Raw genomic sequence first — 10,983 nt, 5'->3', positions numbered from 1 at the left:
TACTGACATTCGTTTGTCCCCCTTGTATTATTTTTCCCCTTCCCCTCACTTCCTCTTGTATGTACTTTTGTATAACTCTGAGGGTCTCCTTCCGTTTCCATGCATTTTCCCTTCTCTCTCCCTTTCCCTCCCACCTCTCATCCCTGTTTAATGTTAATCTTCTTCTCATGCTCTTCGACCCTACTCTGTTCTTAGTTACTCTCCTTATATCAAAGAAGACATTTGGCATTTGTTTTTTAGGGATTGGCTAGCTTCACTTAGCATAATCTGCTCTAATGCCATCCATTTCCCTGTAAATTCTATGATTTTGTCATTTTTTAATGCAGAGTAATACTCCATTGTGTATAAATGCCACATTTTTTTTATCCATTCATCCACTGAAGGGCATCTAGGTTGGTTCCACAGTCTAGCTATTGTGAATTGTGCTGCTATGAACATTGATGTAGCAGTGTCCCTGTAGCATGCTCTTTTTAGGTCTTTAGGGAATAGACCGAGAAGGGGAATAGCTGGGTCAAATGGTGGCTCCATTCCCAGCTTTCCAAGAAATCTCCATACTGCTTTCCAAATTGGCTGCACCAATTTGCAGTCCCACCAGCAATGTACAAGTGTACCCTTTTCCCCACATCCTCGCCAGCACTTGTTGTTGTTTGACTTCATAATGGCTGCCAATCTAACTGGAGTGAGATGGTATCTTAGGGTGGTTTTGATTTGCATTTCTCTGACTGCTAGAGATGGTGAGCATTTTTCCATGTACTTGTTGATTGATTGTATGTCCTCCTCTGAGAAGTGTCTGTTCAGGTCCTTGGCCCATTTGTTGATTGGGTTGTTTGTTCTCTTATTGTCTAATTTTTTGAGTTCTTTCTGCCTGCCTTTTCAAGAAGAGAGTTTGATCTTTAGCAATGTTTTTGGCCATGTATATGGGGAAAGAGTCTTGTGTTTCATCAGAAAGAAGATATTTTGTTTAAGCTAGAAAAGAAAGCCAAGATCTATGAGGGTAAGTGTGGCCCTGGTATGATTATGTCCTAGAGACATAGTGAGATCTCAAAAAATGGAGCATCACAAGAGAATGGTTCTGGGTATGGAACCTCCCAGTGCTTCCTACGACTCCCATATTCAGCACCTGGACATGGAGTCCCAAAGAAACACAATAGTCAGATGAGCAGGAACCATGCAAGCAATAGCAAAGGACATTTGGAGATTCTAAGTGATGATCAAGGGATAAACATGCCCCCATTCTCAATAAACTGATACTGTATAAGATAGGGCCCTAATAACAGCAGGGATTTCTTGCTAGCTAAATAGAGAGGTGAGGATAGGGATTTAAATAGATTTAATTATAATGGGACACCTGGCACCTCTCATCTGGTGGCTGCTGAGGAATTCTGTGTCCTCATGGTGGACTTGCCCAGCTCTTTGTGAATAACAAAGAATCTGGAAAAGTTGGAGAAGATAAAGCATATATAGTATCTGAATCAGGAGATCAATAAAGAAATGCAAAATTCTGAGGATGAGTTAATGTGATCCATTTGTTACAGTATATTTGAAGATTCTCATGTACTACCATGCTCTCATACATTTTGTAGAAATTGTTTGGAAAATGTTCTTCAGGCATCTGGTAACTTTTATGAATTCCACTCAAGTACCCTAATTGCAGAAGTGTTATTGAAATTGCTCCAACTGGTATTGAATCATTACCTGTTAATTTTGCATTAAGGGCTATTATTGAAAAGTACCAGCAAGAAGACTATCCAGATATTGTCACCTACCCTGAACATTAGTGTGTAGTCATTGCCTCTCTATAGTTCAACATCATGGTTATTCTATAGATGACCTTCAAAGTGCTCATCTGAAAGAAAAGGACACACCTCAAAAACTGCTTAAATAGTTTACTGATCCACAGTGGACAGATCTTTCTCACCTTATTGAAAAGCTAGAACAAAAATCTTTTTCTGAGAAAATGGTCCACGGTGATAAGGAAGTTGTTCTCCAGTATTTTAAGGAGCTTATGGATACATTGGAACAGAAAAAAAAAACAACAAAACAGTTTTCCCAACAGCTCTCTGTGATGTTGGCAATCTGATTAATCAAGAATATATTTCACAAATTGAAAGAATGAAAGAAATGAGAGAGCAGCAACTTGAATTAATGACAGTGTCAACATTGTTATGTGTCTCCACTTAAATTTCTTGAAAAAATTGATGATGCCCGCCCATGTGTGCAGATCTTGAAACAAAGACCATTTCCTGAAGTCCAGCTTGTTGAAATTTATCCTCGAGTAAGCAAAATATTAAAAGAAGAATGAAGCAGAACAGAAATTGGACAAATTAAGAAAGCTCTCATTCCTGAAATGAAAATTTCTTCAAAAAGAATGCTATGTTCCTGGCCTGATAAGGATAAAAAAGAAGTTGAATTTTTAAAAATTTTAAACATTGTTATAGTTACATTAATTTCAGTTGTATTAATGTTAACACTCTTTTTCATCCAGCACATAATAACCTTCTTAAATGAAATCATTTCAGTATGTTTTTCTGAAGTCTCTCCGTCTATTTACCAAAGTTTATCTAACAATCTTAATGATTTAAAGAATATGCTATGTCATCCCTTATATTTATTAATTCATGTGGAAACTAGTTTCTTATTGAAAACTCAAATCAGTTTAGCTATTGTGAATTGCTATAAACAATTGATGTGGCTGTTAGATGCCCTTCAATAGATGAATGGATAAAAAAATGTGGCATATATACACAATGGAGTATTACTCAGCAATAAAAGAGAATAAAATCATGGCATTTTCAGGTAAATGGATGGAGTTAGGGAAGATAATGATAAGTGAAGTTAGCCAATTCCCAAAAAACCAAATGCTGAATATTTTCTTTGATATAAGGAGGCTAATTCATAGTGGGATAGGGAGAGGAAGCATGGGAGGAATAGATAGGGCAGAGGGGCTGGAGGGGAAGAGAGGGGGCATAGGGTAATTTATGATGGTGGAATGTGATGATGATTATTATACAAAGTACATGTATGAAGACATGAATTGGTGTGAATATACTGTATATACAACCAGAGATATGAAAAATTGTGCTCTATATATGTAATAAGAATTATAATGCATTTTGCTGTCATATATAAATAAAAAAAGAGTTAAAAAAAGAAAACTCAAATCAGAATTGTAAATGGACTTATTGTATATAGCAGAGGCTAACCACTGCTAAATGAGAGAAATAGAGGTAGCATAAATAGCAAATCAAATTTGAGTTGCAACAAATATAAATATATAGAAATGTTTAAACTTATGCTTTTGTTGAATAGAGATATCAGAGATAATATTCAAGTCATAATTAGAAAACTACAATAAAATCTAGTAAGTAATTTGGAAATTAATTTTTATTGGCTTGAAAGAGGTTGACTTAAAGCTGCTGAGAGAATTTACACATTCTTATACCAATATTGTCTTTTACTTCAATGGTTGGCTTTGCATTTTTCTCTATATATAGCTTTTAGATTAAAAGATGGCAAAATCCTCAAAAAAAATCCTCAAAAGCTTCAAACTTTTGAATGGATGAATAAGGATGGTAAAAGATTAAAAGGTCAAGCAGCAAAATCTTTGATAAAGGACTGCTTTAAGATCTTTTTGGTCAAACATGACTAGATAAAAAGCTCTTAAATGTTTAACACTATTCATTTCAAATTAAGCTATTGCTTTTGGATAATCACTATTAGGGAAAAATGACAATTTTTAATACTTGTTTTTATAATAAGTTTATATATTAAGATTGTCATTTGGGAGCTGAGTGTGGTGGTATAAGCCTGTAGTCCTAATTATTTGGGAGGCTGAGTCAGGAGAATCTCAAGTTCAAGGTCAGCCTGGGCAATATAGCAAGATCCCCTACCCCAGCTCATTTCTTACAAAAAAAAATGTTTAAGAACTGGGGATCTAGCCCAGTAACAGAGCCCTTGCCTATGTGATCCCCAGCACCACCAAAAAATATTTTGTAATGTTTTAATTTTTTAGTCAAATCAGTTCTTTGATAAAACTGTAAAACATGTGACTAGACACTCATGCTGATGATATACTTCATTCCAACAGATTTTGATAGCATTATGTAAACTATATTCATCTTAAAAAATAAAATTTTGTCAAATGTTAAATATATAGATTTAAATGTTAAATATGTAGGTTTAATTATAATAAATAAATATTATTTCTCACACATCTCTTTGTAGGCTCAGATTTGTATTCATCTCTCAATTAATAAGGCAATTATAAAAGTATCTTAAGAGAAATTTAAAAATAGTAAGCCACCAATTCATATATATTTTGCATGAGTCTTGGGGGTAAAGACTAATGAAGATTTTCATATTGAACATCCATCAAGGGATATTTATTAGGTTGGGAATGTAGAGCTCTTGCCTTGAATGTGTTCGGCCTTTGTTAAATTGAAATGACTCTTTTAGGATGTTTCCAAATCACCCAAATGTATCCATGGTCAACAGTGGCTTTAGGATGAGGGACACAGTGTATCCGATAGGCAGTGTAGTGCTATGATTGGTGGACTAGGTTCAGGAATCACCTGCTTAGATTGGAGTGTGTCATGTGATAGTTACATGACCCTGGACAATTGGCTAAATGTTTTGTGTCTAGTTCTGCATTTGAAAAATGAGTGTAATGTTATGCCTACCTCTCAGGGTTGTTGTGAAGATTAAATGAATTATGGCTTCAAATTTTAAAATACAAGAATTCAACATTAATGACTATAGACTGCTTCCAATTTATACAAGTGGGAATTACAAGACTACATTTCAAATAGAAAAGAATGGGGCTTGTAGGGAATATTCTCCTTGGAGTCTTAGAATCCAGAAATTTCTTCAAAAGACCTAGAAGGACCTGTAATTGTTGTTATTAGACCATGATCTGTTTTAAGGTAAGATTAACTGAAATTCTGTGAAATATTCAGTGCATTAATGGTGACAGTTTTAATATTAGAATAGAAACACCGAAGATTTTAAACATTAGCTAAGGTGACTGTTTTGGGCTTCAGTGCTGTCTTTTTTCATTTTTGTCCTTGATGACTCAGGCTATAAAAATATCATTACCTAAGTTGAAAAAATGTATAAGACCCACCCCTATTCCATGTGTGATCCATAGAATAAGACCCTGGAGAATAACACGGGGGTGGGTTCCTCCCTGGCTATTTCATCATATTAAACATCTGTGCATTTCATTTTAGCTTATATTATAGCTGGCTTTCTTAGTTACAGGCATACAGAGTATCTTTTCCCCCCAAACAAGCTCTGTTTCTTGTAACTCACCATCTCCGTTTTGATTCCTTAATTCCACTGGCAATTTGGAGCGGCTTGCTTACTCATGTTGTGTCTGCAGTTTTGGAATCTTAGCCCTTGAGTCATGTAATTTCAGAAATCTTTGCCTTCTGCCTTATGTATTAGCAGCAATCAGGCAGCCCCTTAAGACCTTCCTGGAAACATCCCAAAATACCTCAGCTTTTATTTTGGTTTTAGCTTGAAGGAATTCCAGTCAAGTTAGCCTTGGGTTCTTAATTTTGACTGACCACCCAGCTGAAGACAGCCTCAGAGATCCCTAGTTAACACTCTGGGCAGAAATCCGTCGATTTCTGAAAATTTACAGTCAATTTTTGCTGTCGAGTTTCCAAAGTCACAATTTAACTTTTTATTCCAAGGAAAACTTTTTCTGTGATTAATGTTTAGTACTGGTAATTTCTTTCTTTCCTAATTAGCTTATCAGTGGAATGCTGGGTTCCAAAGTAGAAAAAAAAATAGTTATAGAACAAGGATTCATTAAGAAGTATATATTAAACTAGCAGTAATTGAAGGATGGAGTTCCTAAAACATTTATCAATATGTTTATTTGATAAATTCTTATTTACCTACTATATACAGGTTATATTGCTAAGTCACAGGAAAGAGAGGACAACTAAGGTTCATTTTCTTCCATAAAAAGCTTGCAGTCTAAGATGAAAGGCAGAAACAAAATAAACAGGTGAGTTCAATAGGGTGTGTTAAGTGTTATATTAGGGGTCAGTATCAAATAATGACAGTGTAAAGATAATGGTGTCAGGAACATTATGGGGCTTGGGGTTAGAGGAGGCTTCCTGGAGGAGGTCATATCAAATCTGTGATAAGAGGGAAGTAAATAATTTATCCTGGAAGAAAGAAATGGGTTTTGAGCATTTTAGGTGGAGAAAATAGCCTGTACAAAGACCTCAATTATTCCAACCAGGGTGGAACCTGTCTTACTGTCTTTACTCACATTCTGTGCTTGCCATGTAGATTGTAAAAAATGGCCACAAATGTCTCCTGTCCTTGCATCCAAGCCCTTACAATGTGACTTTATTGATCCTCCCACAAAGGCTGGACTGGATTTCTTTCTCTTGAATCTGGGTTGACCATGTATGTGACTTGCTTTGGTTACAGGGACCAAAAGTGATAGTAGCAGAAAGCAGACAAGTACTTGCACATTGGATCCTGACCTGGTGTTTTGGGGGGCTGAGGCAGCCTTCAGGAGGAGATACCAGCTATGTGAGGAAGCCATCCATGTGAGACCAGTAAGCTCCCGCAGTCCCCTAGAGATGCCCACAGTTTATCTCCAGAACCTGTGGATATCTTAGCTTACATGGCTAAAGGGACTTTAAAGTTTTCATTAAATTAAGGATTTTGAGATGAGGATATTATCCCAGATTATTTTTATGAGTTTATTGTAATAGCAAGGGTTCTTTTAAAAGGGAGGCTGGAGGAGGCTGGGATTGTGGCTCTGTGGTAGAGTGCTTGCCTAGCATGTGGGAGGCGCTGGGTTCGATCATCGGCACCACATAAAAATAAATAAATAAAATAACAAAACAACAACAACAACAACAAAAAAGAGGCTGGCAGGTCAGAGTCACAGAAGATGTGATAGTAGAAGCAAGGGAAGTCAGAGAAGGGATTGAAGATGCTATACTGCTGGCTCTGAAGAGGGAGGGAGGGGTCATGAGACAAGGAATGCTCTGCCACTACCTTTGGAAGCTCCAAAAGCCAAGAAAGCAGCTTCTCCTCTAGAGCCTTCAGAAGGGACATGGTCCTGTGATACCTTGACTTTAGTGCACTCAGACTTCTGATCTCCAGAACTGTAAGATAATAAATTTGTGCCTTTTTAAGGCACTACGTTGGTGGTAACGTGTTATAGCAGCAATATGAAACTAGGACACAATGCTAGATCATCTAGCTGCCAGCCAACCCACCATTTGACCACTTCCATATATATGTCAGAAGCCAACAGAGATCAGTCAATCTGGCACAGACCACAGGACCACCCAGACCATCTACAGGAAACGTGAACTGTAATAATAAACACCTTTTCTTTGTTTTAAGTCATTACATTCTGGGGTGATTTCTTACACAAGGAACAGCTAAGTGATACACTGATCTGGAAGTTCAAAAGCAAAGTAGTATTCATATTTAATTACTTAATAATAATTATTTTTGAATACTCCTATAGAAATTTTATGTAAATTCCTCATTTGGAATTATAAATGGGAGTTATATATATCGCTTTATCTAATGCAACCCAATTAACACTGCCTTTAGAGTAATGAGCGAGGCCCTGCAGTAGAAGTTTGGACTGGTTCTGCTTCCAGGGAGCCTACAGTTCATATCCTGGAAGTCTGATCTTGAGCATGTCAATCAAGTCTCCAAAGTTCAGAGCCAATATCTTCAAAAAAGAGATAAAAGACGTACTTAGTTTAAGAGGATTTTTTTTAAAGGTTAAGATGAGAAAATGCTTGTAAAACACTCAGCTTTCATGACATTCAATAAGTATTCAACAAACATCAACCAACTTGAAAGAAGAAGGAAAGTCAGATAGCCATACAAAAAGTAAGAAAGAAAATAACATGAGAAGTAGTAATCACTACCTTTTATTGTTTATGTTGTTCTGCCGCAGTCCGGCTGCAGCAAAATAGCCGGGGGTGACGAACAACTTGTGTAGATTGATACAGCAGGAGTAGGAGCCATTTATTGTAGGACAGGAGCAGTATTTATACATTCCACACAGCTTATCTTAATTAGCATAAACTAGATACATCAGTCAACCAATAAGGAATCTCCACACTTAATGGCTTGCTGGAGTTACTTCACAAACCACTCCCTCTGGCATTTTGCCAGGCGCCATCCAGACTTGTTTACAGACCCTAACATTTCTCTGGCAAAATGCCAGATGCCATCCTGACTTGTTTACAGACTCTAACAATTCCCCCTTTTGTTTAATTTAAATAACGACCATAGTGGTTTTTACACAAACACCATAAATAATCTGCTACAAGCAGAAGGGGAGGGTACAAAATGCCACAATACCAAGCCAATTGATGGCTCCATGCAAGAAGCCCTTGAAAAAATTATACCAGCAATGACACTGTTAGCAAAGATACCAAGTTACAATTTGTTGTAGATTACAGTTTGTTGTCTCAGTCCAGGTAAAGCAGTGTCTCAATAGATTAAATCACAGTTCAGGTAAATCACAGTCCAGGTAAGTTCTGCAGGCAGCTAGCCTAAGCTGTAGCAGCAGAAACAGCAACAGCTCCGAAGTCTCGTCCATTTCTCAGCTGAAGTTTCGTCTGGTTCTCAGCAACACTGGAAATTCTTCCATCCTTGTTTTCATCGGCACTGGGACGAAGGCAAGAACTCCGGCAATGCTGGCTAAAGAAAATCCTGTAGCATTCCACTAATAAAACAACCTTCTGAACAATTTAGTACATTATCTCAAGGTTTTTTACATTTGAAATAAGCCTTAATAGTGCTCATTACTCATTAGCTTCCAGGTGTGGGAGAACCATTGTAGTTTAGTTATTGGCATTGAAAATAACCAAACATCAGGGACATCCCGGGTAGCCCCAGATGGCCCTGGGAGAGTGTCCTGGACTCAAAGAGCCTGCGAGACTGTGCCTCCAGGTCAGGGTGGGGAAGAGCCGGCTGCCGCTGCTTGGAAACTCCTTGCTGCGCCATGACTGGCTCGCACACTCAGCATCCGCCTCGCCACTTCACGCACCCTCCGGTAACGAAAAGTATTTAGTAATAGCCTTTTGCTACAACTTTTTTCCTGATAATCTTTCTTCTTCTGAACTTTCTTTTTCTTTCTGACTAGAGTTCCTGGGCTTCCATCAACACATGCCCTAACTATTCTTGGTTCCACTGGGGTGCCTCCTTCCCTTAGTAATTTACTTCTCACCCCTTCCATATTTTCATCACAAAGACAATACAACATTTCAAGACAAAACAAGACACAAACATACTGTATCAATCTTCTCCATTTTCTGGAAATGGCCATTTTTCCTCTCACCCTATCTGCCTAGGGACGAGCAGATTTGCTCCCGTCCTATCTATGGACGGGCAGCTTTTTTTTTTTTTCGTCACTTACCCCCGAGTGTCCCAGGGCTCCCCGTACGGGCCACCATCTGCCGCAGTCCGGCTGCAGCAAAATAGCCGGGGGGGTGACGAACAACTTGTGTAGATTGATACAGCAGGAGTAGGAGCCATTTATTGTAGGACAGGAGTGGTATTTATACATTCCACACAGCTTATCTTAATTAGCATAAACTAGATACATCAGTCAACCAATAAGGAATCTCCACACTTAATGGCTTGCTGAAGTTACTTCACAAACCACTCCCTCTGGCATTTTGCCAGGCGCCATCCAGACTTGTTTACAGACCCTAACATTTCTCTGGCAAAATGCCAGGTGCTATCCTGACTTGTTTACAGACTCTAACATTGTTCCAGAAAATGTATATTTATGTTATTAATAGTGATAATAACCCTACATAGTAGGGATTGTTATTTCCATTGTGCAGATGCAGACGCTGAGATTTTGAAGATTAAGTGCATTTTGACATACATAAGCAGCCAGTAACACCATGCTCTCTCTGATTCTGAAGTCCTTTATCTTTCTGTACCAGGTGGCCCATGGGTGTTTGTGACTAAACTAGCTGCAGCCAGGCAAACCTGATTCCATCAGCAACTCTAGAATCATGTTCAAAATCTTAATGTGGACTATGCATCTTTTTACTACCACCTTTCCTATTTCACATCACTTCCCTTGGCTTTGGTTACACTGCACTGGCATCCACTAAGGTGGGGACACATCATGCTCTGCCACTTCTGGTCTCCTCACGATGGCTGGTCTCTCACCTACCTGTAAGCACTTTCTCTCTTCTTGGATAGAGTAACTCTCACTCATTCTCCCCTGTTTTGGAATTGTTTTCTCTTTCCTGATATTTAGATTGCTTTTGTTTCATCTTTTAACACTTTCTTCTTTCCTTTCTTATTCTTCATCTTTGAAATTCCCTCTCTTTCCCTTCAGCAGAAACTTCTGGTGCCTGTTTGATTTGAGAGTTCCTCTTTCCTGAAAATGGTTCTGGTCCACAGGAATGATCTCTTAGAATGAACTATATATCTATTTTTAAACTTTATTACCTTCTCCTACCCTTCTACCCTGCCCATGGATCCAGAGTTGGCCATTCAGCTTCATTTTGCCCTAAATTTTGAATTTTGAATAAAGAGGTGTGGAGACTGAAAGGGGTTGGGCTGAATCATGTTAACAGCAGTTCTCTAAAGCAAGAATTCAGAAACTTCTGTCACTGAGTCTGTACTGTGCCTGGTCCCTACCCTCCTCAACCTTGGTTCTTCGCCACTTCTTTGAATTTCTGTTTTTCTTCAGTATCCTTTCAATATAGGCCCCTTTCTTCTTAAACTAACCAGACTAGTCTCCATCACTGCTAGACTGTGAGCTCTGTGAATGTCATTTGGGAATTCCTTCTTATTACTCACCTGTAGACACCCTGATGTTTTGGAAGCATGATGAAAAAGGCAGTCACTAATCTCTATATTTATCTTTTTTAAATGTAGGTGTTTTTCAGGTTTTTAAAAGAAAACTTCCTAAATGATTATTATTTCCTTGAAATAAGTCAACAGAAGCCT

The 10,983-nt window shown here is 38.0% G+C and overlaps 1 pseudogene; it reads left to right on the top strand.

Moving 5' to 3' along the window:
- The first annotated feature begins 917 nt into the window (after window positions 1-917).
- LOC114101415 (tripartite motif-containing protein 59-like) lies at window positions 918-2,919 on the top strand (annotated as a pseudogene).
- The last annotated feature ends 8,064 nt before the right edge of the window (window positions 2,920-10,983 follow it).

This window comes from Marmota flaviventris, chromosome 15 (assembly GCF_047511675.1).
Source record: "Marmota flaviventris isolate mMarFla1 chromosome 15, mMarFla1.hap1, whole genome shotgun sequence".
NCBI classification, from domain to species: Eukaryota; Metazoa; Chordata; class Mammalia; order Rodentia; family Sciuridae; genus Marmota; species Marmota flaviventris.
This window is presented reverse-complemented; position numbering and strand designations above follow the sequence as displayed.